The 10186-nt window shown below is 33.2% G+C and overlaps 2 long non-coding RNA genes and 1 pseudogene across 4 annotated transcripts; 2 read left to right on the forward strand and 1 right to left on the reverse strand.

The window, feature by feature from the left end:
• Nucleotides 1-704: 704 nt before the first annotated feature.
• Nucleotides 705-1678, forward strand: LOC145936321 (uncharacterized). The gene is made up of 2 exons (XR_014425374.1): nucleotides 705-1274; nucleotides 1573-1678. It is a non-coding gene; the product is annotated as an uncharacterized LOC145936321 (long non-coding RNA).
• Nucleotides 1679-1981: 303 nt separating this feature from the next.
• Nucleotides 1982-2727, forward strand: LOC145936320 (uncharacterized; annotated as a pseudogene). Its single transcript, XR_014425373.1, has 3 exons — nucleotides 1982-2095; nucleotides 2296-2452; nucleotides 2548-2727. The product of XR_014425373.1 is annotated as an uncharacterized LOC145936320 (transcript).
• Nucleotides 2645-5268, reverse strand: LOC145936322 (uncharacterized). Of its 2 annotated transcripts, XR_014425376.1 has the most exons (4): nucleotides 4958-5268; nucleotides 4256-4627; nucleotides 3940-4179; nucleotides 2645-3338 (listed from the first exon to the last, which is right to left on the reverse strand). It is a non-coding gene; the product is annotated as an uncharacterized LOC145936322 (long non-coding RNA). The 2 variants fall into 2 exon arrangements; XR_014425375.1 differs by lacking the exon at nucleotides 4958-5268 and having other exon boundaries at nucleotides 2658-3338; nucleotides 4256-4951.
• Between the last annotated feature and the right edge of the window lie 4918 nt (nucleotides 5269-10186).

Raw genomic sequence — 10186 nt, forward strand, 5'->3', positions numbered from 1 at the left:
TTAAAAATTGTATAAAAATAACATTTATTAATAGAAATACTGTAAAATTTATTTGGGGTGAAAAGTGGCCCCGCATACTCAGTAACTGGCTGGTATGCGGAAGGTCCCGGGTTCGAATCTTGTTCGAACCAATACACCCCATATGCCTGCTTGGAACTGGTGGAAGAAAAAGGAGATACGGAGTCGATGAGGAGAGGGGGAGCAGGATGAGCTAAGGGAGTGGAGGAAGGAGGAAGAAGGAGAAGGAAGGTCGGACGAGTGACGAAGGAGGATAGGAGAGGAATCGGGATAGAGGTGTTCAGGAGGATGATGGAAGGAGGAAAAGGGAGGATGCAAGGAGTATGGAGGAAAGGGAAAAAGAGGCAGAAGACGGTTAATGTGTATTGGTTACTGTTACTGTAATGGATAAGTGGTATATGTATGATATGGTAAAGAGAAGGGGAGATTGTAAGAGGTTTGGGAACGCTCCTCGGAAAAAAGCGCCTTGTAATCCTCAATTGGGGCAGCAATAAAATTATCTAATCTAATCTGTAAAATTTATTATTATAATCAATATAACATTCAAAATAGAGTAATTAAAATTTGAATATGAGCGGGAGTTGCATAAACATGGCAGACCAATCAAAAGTGGCCCCCTGATGGCCAGACTTTTAGGGCGCAGTCCCAAAGAGTAAAGAAATACAGGAGGGAATGTACCGGTGGTGGGGCTAGGCAAATCGCTAACGGAAGTACGTCATCTTGAGTGTCCACTTTTTTGACGTTTATTAGCGTCGTCTGCAGCTATAGTTGTCGGAGCCTGCCATGGACGTAAGAATATCTGGACGGAACGCAATACTGGGGGGGTGAAGCACAAAGGGTGAAGGGAATGAAATGTCTATTGACACGGATATGAGGCATCTAAGATGGCGGCGGCGGATAATTTCACGGAATGTTATCGTTGTGAATGTGTATAATATCTCAACACAGATGTCTATACAAATCTGTGTGTCTCGATTAACGTCGTGCGACGTGAAAATAGACGCTAAATCTGAGGCATCTAAAATGGACACAACCGTAGACCTCTCACCCCTCAGGAACTACTCCCCGCGTCTAAAAGGGTACTTTACGTTCCGTCCAGGTATTCTTACGTCCATGGAGCCTGCAGACACGTGTGCGTCAAAATATTATTTTATGTACAACCATTGTAAAAAAATAGTGAAATAGAGCATCATGGTGCATTGTCAGGCCTGTGGCATAACAATAACAGCGCGAAATTATGGGATAACATTTCACCGGTTAGTAATTGTTATCAGTAATATAATAACAAGAATTTTATACCTACTGTTCTAATTTTCTAAATAAATAGTAATAAAAAATTTTTCGATCTATAAACGCTTTTTAATCTATTAAACGCTATTAAAACCTATTTATAGTCTGGCTATGGTTGTCTTTTATTTTCTTGATTCTCATGCACGAGATAACTCGCTGATAAAAATTACGAATAAAGTATAATTTCCAAAGCAAATTATTTCGGAAATCATACTTTACATAACAAATTGCTTTCTAATTACCGTAATTTTGAGGTTCTTCCAGTATCTCCGAAAAGCCATTCAATATTGCCGCCCATAAGCAGCCATTTTGGGCTGTGTTCAGATTTTTTACTCCGGGTGCGTTCGGTTTGGGCGCTCACGCGCTGTGAGCGCTCAGGATGAAAACCCATGGACTGATATTTTCCGTGTAATGGCTCCTGCAGACCAGCGCGATGACGCGACGCGCGACGCGCGATATCCAATGAGCGTACAGCTTTTCCGCACGTCATATCCGTCGCACTATAGAGTGCGACGTCGCAATAAAAGTTGACCAAGTTTGAAGATTTGTCGCGCGCGACGAGCGACGAGCGATCAGAGTACTGCGATTCTGTAGACTTTATTTTAACATGTCAAAATAAATGTGCAACGACATCGATCCGTTAACGATAGTGACATTGTCGTTAAAAATCATAGAATTGCAGTAAATGTAATTGTGATGATATATATCAGCAATGGCACAAGACTATGAAGATTGTGAATACCTTGAAGATATAGATGAGTTAGAACTTGAAACGGAAAATATAATTGTAAGTATAAATAATTTTATTAATCAATTTACAGGATTAAGTTAATATATCACTATATACGTAACTAATAACATGCATGTTACATGTAACGTACATGTTAGTTACGTATTATATATACCAATTATGTATCTGTATTTGCTGGGAATACTTGTTTTACAACAGTTATTTTAAATAAATATATTTGAATATAAAATTTTCAGCCTGATGATTCTTTAAAACTTAAGTCACAAGTATTTGAAGAAATTTTAATATTAGAGGTGCAAGAAAGACCATGTTTATGGGACCAAAGATTGGATATTAAAATGAGAGGAATGAACCTAACTCGAAAAGCTTGGGAAGAAGTGGATCGAGCTCTCAGTATGTATATTTGTTTTTTTACATTTTATTTGCCATAAGTTTATAAATTGTTACATATAACTTAATATATTATAATGTCATTTCTTTTTAAAAAGATGCAGATCCGAAAATTTGTCAAAAAAAAATGGAAAAATTTGCGAGATACATTTCTGAGGAAATACAAAGATGAAAAAGGTTATATTGCAAGTGGCAGTGCAGCTACAAATAAAGTAATGACTTGGAAATATTATAAGCAAATGGAATTTTTAAAACCTACTACAGAACACAGAAGGTAAACTGAAAATTTTGAATACAATAAATTATATGATATTGGGCATGTTCCGATATACACTGCCAGTATTAAAAATCTATAGTTTACGTTATGTATATTATAAATTTTTAGTGCTGGGGCAGTATATCGGAACATGCCTATTATATCTTATAATTGAATTGTATGATAAATGAGATTCAAAATAAAAGAGTTAACAAATTCATGTAGAGATAAGTTATGTAGCAAGAATATTTTTATCATTCTTTCTAGAACATTCAGTAATGTACAGATAATCAAAGATGAAAATGAAGAATTTTGTACAAAAAAGAATACAGACACACAGATATGGATAGAAGACAGAACTTCCCCGTTATTAAGTAAGAGTTTTATATTAATTAATTTATTATATATTAATTATATTAAGAGTTTCATATTTGTTTTTTTATGACATTACTTTCTCTCTCTCTCTTTCTCTCTGTGTGTTTGTGAGAGGCTTGTTACGATGTTACTATTATTACTTTTTTGTTTCTTACAGTTGTGCAGGATAAAAGGAAATCTATCAACACATCACCAATGTGTCAAACTTCGCCATCCAGTCGAAGTTCAACTCCTTTGTCTTCTATGTCATGCAGCTCACTAAAAAGAAAAAATTTTAAAGAAACTATTAATATTACTTCTCCAAAATCTAAAAAGACACGTACAGAATATCCTGATAGATTTGAATCGTTTATTATGGAACAAGTTGCACAACCTCAAAGTGAAGCAGCCATGTTTTGCAATTTTCTTAAAACACGATTGGAAAAATTAAATCAACAATACTATTTAGAAGCAACACATAACATTATGAATGAACTTATGAAACTCGAAACACAAACGGAAAGAGAAACGTCCGCCAGAAAATAAATATTTAATTTTCGCTTTTTTCTTTAATAAAATAAAAATATTTAATAATTTAACAAAAAAAAAGTACAAAAGGAAACTAAGTGCAATTAAGTGCAACATAAAAGATTTTATATTTTTTTATTTTATTAATAAAGATAAATTTTTTTAATTTAAATATAATAAGTTTCGTTTAATTTTTAATTAGTTTAACTTCGTAAATATTTTACTTTTTTATATTCTGCCTGTAAATTTAGAAAATTAACTTGGCACTTTACGAACAAATTCAATGAGTAAACAAAAAAAATAATTGCAATAAATGTAAACAATATAAGATAATAAAGATATATATACTTACAAAATTCTCTGTTTTATCTGTATTTCTTCATCCTCTATGAAACATTTGCATTTCTTTTTCAGCTATTAATACCTATATTAATTGCTTCGCATATTTAACTTTCTGTGGATCTCCTGTTATTCTTAAAGGTTTTTCTTGTTCCTGATGGCCCTTATTGAATAATTATTTTAGCTCCAGGTTTCTTTTAAAGTTGCTTTATGGCATCCTCTTTTTTGTCAATTATTAGACCAACTTTAGGACCTGGAATCATTAACTCAATAAATGTTGGATGTCACATTCCGCTACTGATTTTAGGAATTACTTCCTTGCTGATTACCTTTTGCTTTTCCTTGTTTTTGATTATGTTTGCTTCTTTGATATTTATAATATATACAATATGTATAATTTATATTATAATGTTATTTACACTACCATCCGTGGCATAAAACCTATTGCCATGGAACTGCTCCTTTATTTAGGAAGTAATTTTTGAAATCTTTCCTTATACCAGCTGCAAAGCGAGAGTGAGTATTACTGCCGTCGTTTTGTAATGGTGCTATGCCAGAATTATTTTGAATCATGTTTCTCCATTCCCCACGAATAGGTTCCTTATTACAAAGAAGTTCATCAGCAAAACCTTTGCTACAATATCCAACTTTATCCATACAATAATTATGTAAAACCACACAAGCTTTCACGATACTTTCGGCTGTAATTAGGGATGTATTAATCGGTTTTGTAAAAATATACCATCGTGCCACCATAATGCCAAAAGTATTTTCTATCACTCTTCGTGCGCGACTCAACCGATAATTAAAAAAGGCAAATGTCAAATTTAGAGCAATTGAATTATATGCTAAATATGTTTTCCACAAATTTCAATTCATCTGATATAACATCACAATCATTATCTGATATAACAAGTTTTGTATAAAATCTGCAGTTTTTTTGCTGGCAAAAATATATAGCACACAGTTTTAATACATGCTCTTGACAGATTTGGCTATCTGGGGATATATCAGCAATATTATATACTAACCTTAATCGTACTAATAATTCGACTATAATTAGAATGATGAATAAAATATTGTTATTATATATACTGTTACTATATTTACACACTATATACACTGTTATTATTATATACAATATATATACACTATATGTACATACACGATATGTATCATATAATTAATGATACTATTTTTATTTATTAAAGATTACACGGTTATTAATAATGATTATACGGACACAAGATTATAAGGTTAGGTCTCGTAATCGCGCATCGCGTTTATGTGAATAGGTAGAAAATCCTATTCTCGCGATTCGTCGCATATCGCGCATCGCGTGTCGCGCCATCGCGCTGGTCTGCAGGAGCCATAACGCGTACCGCGTAACCAATCAGAGCCGTTCCACGTTTCCTTTACGCGGAATGTTCTGATTGGTTACGCGATACGCGTTACGCGGAAAATATCAGTCCATGGGTCTTCATCCTCACGCTTATAAGCGCTGTTTTCAATCGTTCGGTTTGGTATCTGGGGCCCTATTCTCGAATTACTCGCAAACTTGCGCATACGCACGATTCGAGCGGTCTAAGTTGCAAATACGCTCTTTGATTGCTATTCTCGAACAGAAGATTCGTGTGCTCGAAACTGAGGGTGAAAACCCATGCAGTGGAATAGCAGAACGCGGAACCAGCGGATCGCCAATCACGGAATTATTCCCATAGAGCTCGACGAAGAGTTCTATCGGAATAACTCGGTGATTGGCGATCCGCTGGTTTCGCGTTCTGCTATTCCGCTGCATGGGTTTTCACCCTAATGGCATAACCTAACCTAACTGAGGCCATTATTAAATAAAGACACGGCGCATTCTCTCTTTATGGGTACTTTCCGATTCACGCGTTATGTGTATAAATAAACGATAGAAAATCTATATACATAACGTGAATTACATTTTTTTTCACTTATTTATGTGCATCATGCGTGAATCGGAAAGCATGACACCGTGTGTATGTCACTAGTAAAAAATAAAAAGAGGTTAGGGTTAGGGTTAGGTAAGGTTAGGTTAGGTGCAAACTTTTGGAGTTGAAAAATATGCTTTAATAGAAAACGTAATCCCGTGTAATTTAAATTTTAAAACATATAACACTTATTGTTTTAAAATTTAATAATTAAAAATAATATATATATTGTATATATATGCATGTTTCTTAGAAATCTTAATATGTTTGAGATATCTTTAAGATGTATAATAGATATCTTTTAATAATGGTCTTCAAGACATCTTTTAAAAGAAATCTTTTAGATATCTTTAATATGTCTATTACAATGTTAAAGATATCTTTTAAGATGTCTTTTCGAACGTTTGTAGATATCTTTTAGAAATTCTACAAAGACTCTTCAACAAAATCTTTTAAGACATCTTTTAGATGTCTTCTAGATATCTTTTAGAAATGTCTTATAGTAGATGTCTTTAATAAGACATCTTTTAGATTTCTACAAGACCTTGATGTTATTTGGGTATTTAATCTATATTTTAATAAGATGTCAAATAAAGACTTTTATATAACATTTATTAAATATTTATATATTTCAAAAAAATATATATTTATAAATATTTATGAATATTTATCATAAATATTGTGTGCTGTCTGGAATGTTACAAAACCTGCTGACATAATTTGGTAGCAAGTCAGCAGCAGAAACCAAGTAGGATTTGTATAAAATTATCATAGCAGATTGGCGGCAGAAACCGAGCAGGATCTGCTGGGAATCTGCGCAACGCAGTTTGATATCAGATTGGCGGCAGAAATCGAGCAAGGTTTGCGTGCGCACAATCATGACAAATTGACAACAGAATCTGCATTTTGCAGTTATTTAATAGTTCCTTCGCTTACCGCTATGAGATGTATTTTCTCGCAATCAAATTTCTGTTAAAAATATACATATAAAGTCTGCAAAAGTCGTGGCTTATTAATAAAAAAAAAATCAAAAGTATATTTCTATCAGTTTTAAACTAATTAGAATCAATAGGATAAATGGAAAATTATCCATTTACTTCCTATACAGGGTGTTCTAAAAAGGTGCGGCCAAACTTTAGGGAGATATTCCTCACACCTAAAGGATGAAAAAATGTTATATAAACATAGGTACGGAAACGCTTATTTTAAGAGTTAGAGCTTCTTTCCGGAATATGCGACGAATGAGGGACCTTATCTGCCAGGTAAAAATCAGAAAAATATTGACCTTTAATGTTATTAAGGGATCATTTTTAATGTTATTAAAGGTCAATACTTGTTATTCAAAGTCAATATTTGTTGTTCTGCCAACTTCAAAAGATGCGCATCCCTTGAAGTTGGCAGAACATTGTGATCACATTTTAATTCAGTTCTGTACTGTATATCATCCGTGAAACAACCCATACAGCATCAAAACCAAAACATGTCTGAAATCAAGACATAAGACATCTTTAAGACGTCTTTAATACGTTTTTAAGACATTTTATGACATAGGCCGGTATTCAAAGTCGGTTCTTATATTTCAGAATGTCTTAAATACAATCTTAAGATGTGATTAACCAATCACAGAGCCGTATTTGCATCTTAAGACATTACTTAAGACGGTCTTGAAATAAGAACGGACTATATATGAATACTGGCCATAATGTCTAAAAGACATCTTAAAGACGTCTTATGTCCCGATTTTAGACATATTTTGGTTTTAATGCTGTATAGGAAAGTTTATTGTAATTGTACAAAATCACAGCCATGGTTATGTACATACACAAATGCGGAACTTGCAGACATGCATTTTATTTATGGCTTGGCAGATAGTAATGGCCGGAACACGCAGCATTTATACAACCGTGTATTCAGGCGAATGGTGGACATTTTCAACATTAGTTGTAATCGTATTCACGGTCACTTAAAAAAAAATATAAATAAACCTACTCATTAAACGATTGTCGTCAACAAACAATGATTAATCCTAAATTGTTTCTTGTAAGTAATACAGTCAACAGTATTTTCAACATAACTCCTGAAATAAGCGTTTCCGCACTGATGTTTATATAACATTTTTTTCATCCTTTAGGTGTGAGGAATATCTCCCTAAAGTTTGGCCGCACCTTTTTAGAACACCCTGTATATTGATTTATTTCCTATTCATTTAAAGCATAAAGCAAGAATTTAATTCTTATATATAAATAATTATATTTTAAATTTTAAAAATTAATTTATTTTTACAATTTATTTCATTATTAAAATTTAATTAAATTGAACATTTGTTATATGAGATATAACTACAATATAACATATATGTATATGTTATACATTAAATGTCATATTTATGAAAAGAAAATTATAATTAATCGATAACATCTTATGCATCTGTTATATTTATTTAAAAATATTCAATTTTATTAATATATTTATGTTCAAATTGCAAGAAACTGCAGGTCCTGCTCGATTTCTGCCGCGAATTTGCTGTCAGATTGTGTTTGACAGATCTGCTCGGTTTCTGCCGCCAATCTGCCATCAAACGTATTGTGCAGATCTGTTCGATTTCTGCCGCCAATCTGCTGTCATGTTATGTCAGCAGAATCTGTTGACAAAACACAAGCTCAATGCGGACGCAGTTGATGTCAATCTGCCGCAATACTCTGATTGAATTTGCTGCCAATCTGCTTTTTTAATTATCTCAATACGATGATTTTTCGCAGAGTTATTCGCATTTAAAATAAAAAGTTGCCTTTTTATTCAAATGTGAATATCTCAGCGAAAAATTATCGTATCGAGATGATTAAAAAAGCATTTTAAGGCTCCTGGGTGCTCACCGCGGCCATATTGGAATCGTGACGTCAGAGGCGAGAAAACACACGCTAAAATGTTTTAGATGCCATTTCTAAATAAAAACATATTTGCATAAAATAACACTTAAGATCTCTTTAATACACTTCTAAAAAACGCCGAAAACTATTCTTTTCCCTTGACAGTCAACAACCGTAAAATGATCGAGTTATTAGACTTTGACATGCGGAATGACTGTGCATGTGCAAAGACAAGACGGACTGTGGACCTCATAATATTACATTTTACAGCTGTTGATTGATTATAAAGGGAAAATGATAGTTTTCGGCGTTTTTTAGATGAAATTTTTTTAATGAAAAGATATTTCGATTAAACAGCACTTCAGATGGCTTTAGCACACTCTTAAAAACCCCCGAAAACTATCCTTTTCCCTTTATAATCAATCAACATCTGTAAAATGATCGAGATATCAGACTTTGACATGCGGAATGACTGCGCATGTGCAAAGACCAGATGGACTGAGCTTCATAATATTACATTTTACAGCTGTTGATTGATTATAAAGGAGAAAGGATAGTTTTCGGGGTTTTTTAAGAGTGTGCTAAAGCCATCTGAAGTGCTGTTTCATCGAAATATTTTTTTATTTTGAAATGGCATCTAAGAAATTTTAGCGTGTGTTTTCTCGCCTCTGACGTCACGATTTCGACATGGTCGGAAAGGAGCCAGGAGCTTAAGTGTTATTTTATGCAAATATGTTTTTATTTAGAAATGGCATTTAAAACATTTTAGCGTGTGTTTTCTCGCCTCTGACGTCACGATTCCGACATAGTCGACAAGGTACCAGGAGCCTTAAAGAGGAGACTCTGTACTATCATATGCTTTTTATCCCATTAAGTTACGACATTTGACTCACGCCATGTGCCGTGGCGAACTCGGACCACTATTTTTCAATTTTGCATGCTCTCGTTTTGTCATCCGCCATTTTCAATAAATTTATCTCGCAACATTAAAATGAATAGATTCTTGAAGTAGAGATTCCAAGCTTCATTTTCGTTTTTTATAAACTTTTCTATCTTTATTATTTACGAAGTTATTGTCATTTGAAATTTGATAATTTTTTCCCAAATTTTAAGTGTACCGCTTTTTTTGGAGTGAGTGTATAATGTCTGATTGCTGGAAAGCATATAACTATTTAGAAAATGAAGATTTTATACATTATACAGTCAATCATTCATTAAACTTTGTTGATCCAGATACCGGTACGAAATTTTAAATATAAAATAATATTAATAAATTAAATTATTAAATGTTATAATTTTAATATTAGGTGCACATACCCAAAATATTGAGCGACTTTGGCGTGAAGTTCGTGCAAATATATGGTACAAGAGAAAAATACTTAATTGGATATTTGGCTGAATTTATTTTTAAAAGAAAATTTAACATAAATGAACGAAT

The sequence above is a fragment of the Prenolepis imparis genome, unplaced genomic scaffold (genome assembly GCF_030444845.1).
Source record: "Prenolepis imparis isolate NDT839.2.m4 unplaced genomic scaffold, iyPreImpa1.0 SCAF_5, whole genome shotgun sequence".
NCBI classification, from domain to species: Eukaryota; Metazoa; Arthropoda; class Insecta; order Hymenoptera; family Formicidae; genus Prenolepis; species Prenolepis imparis.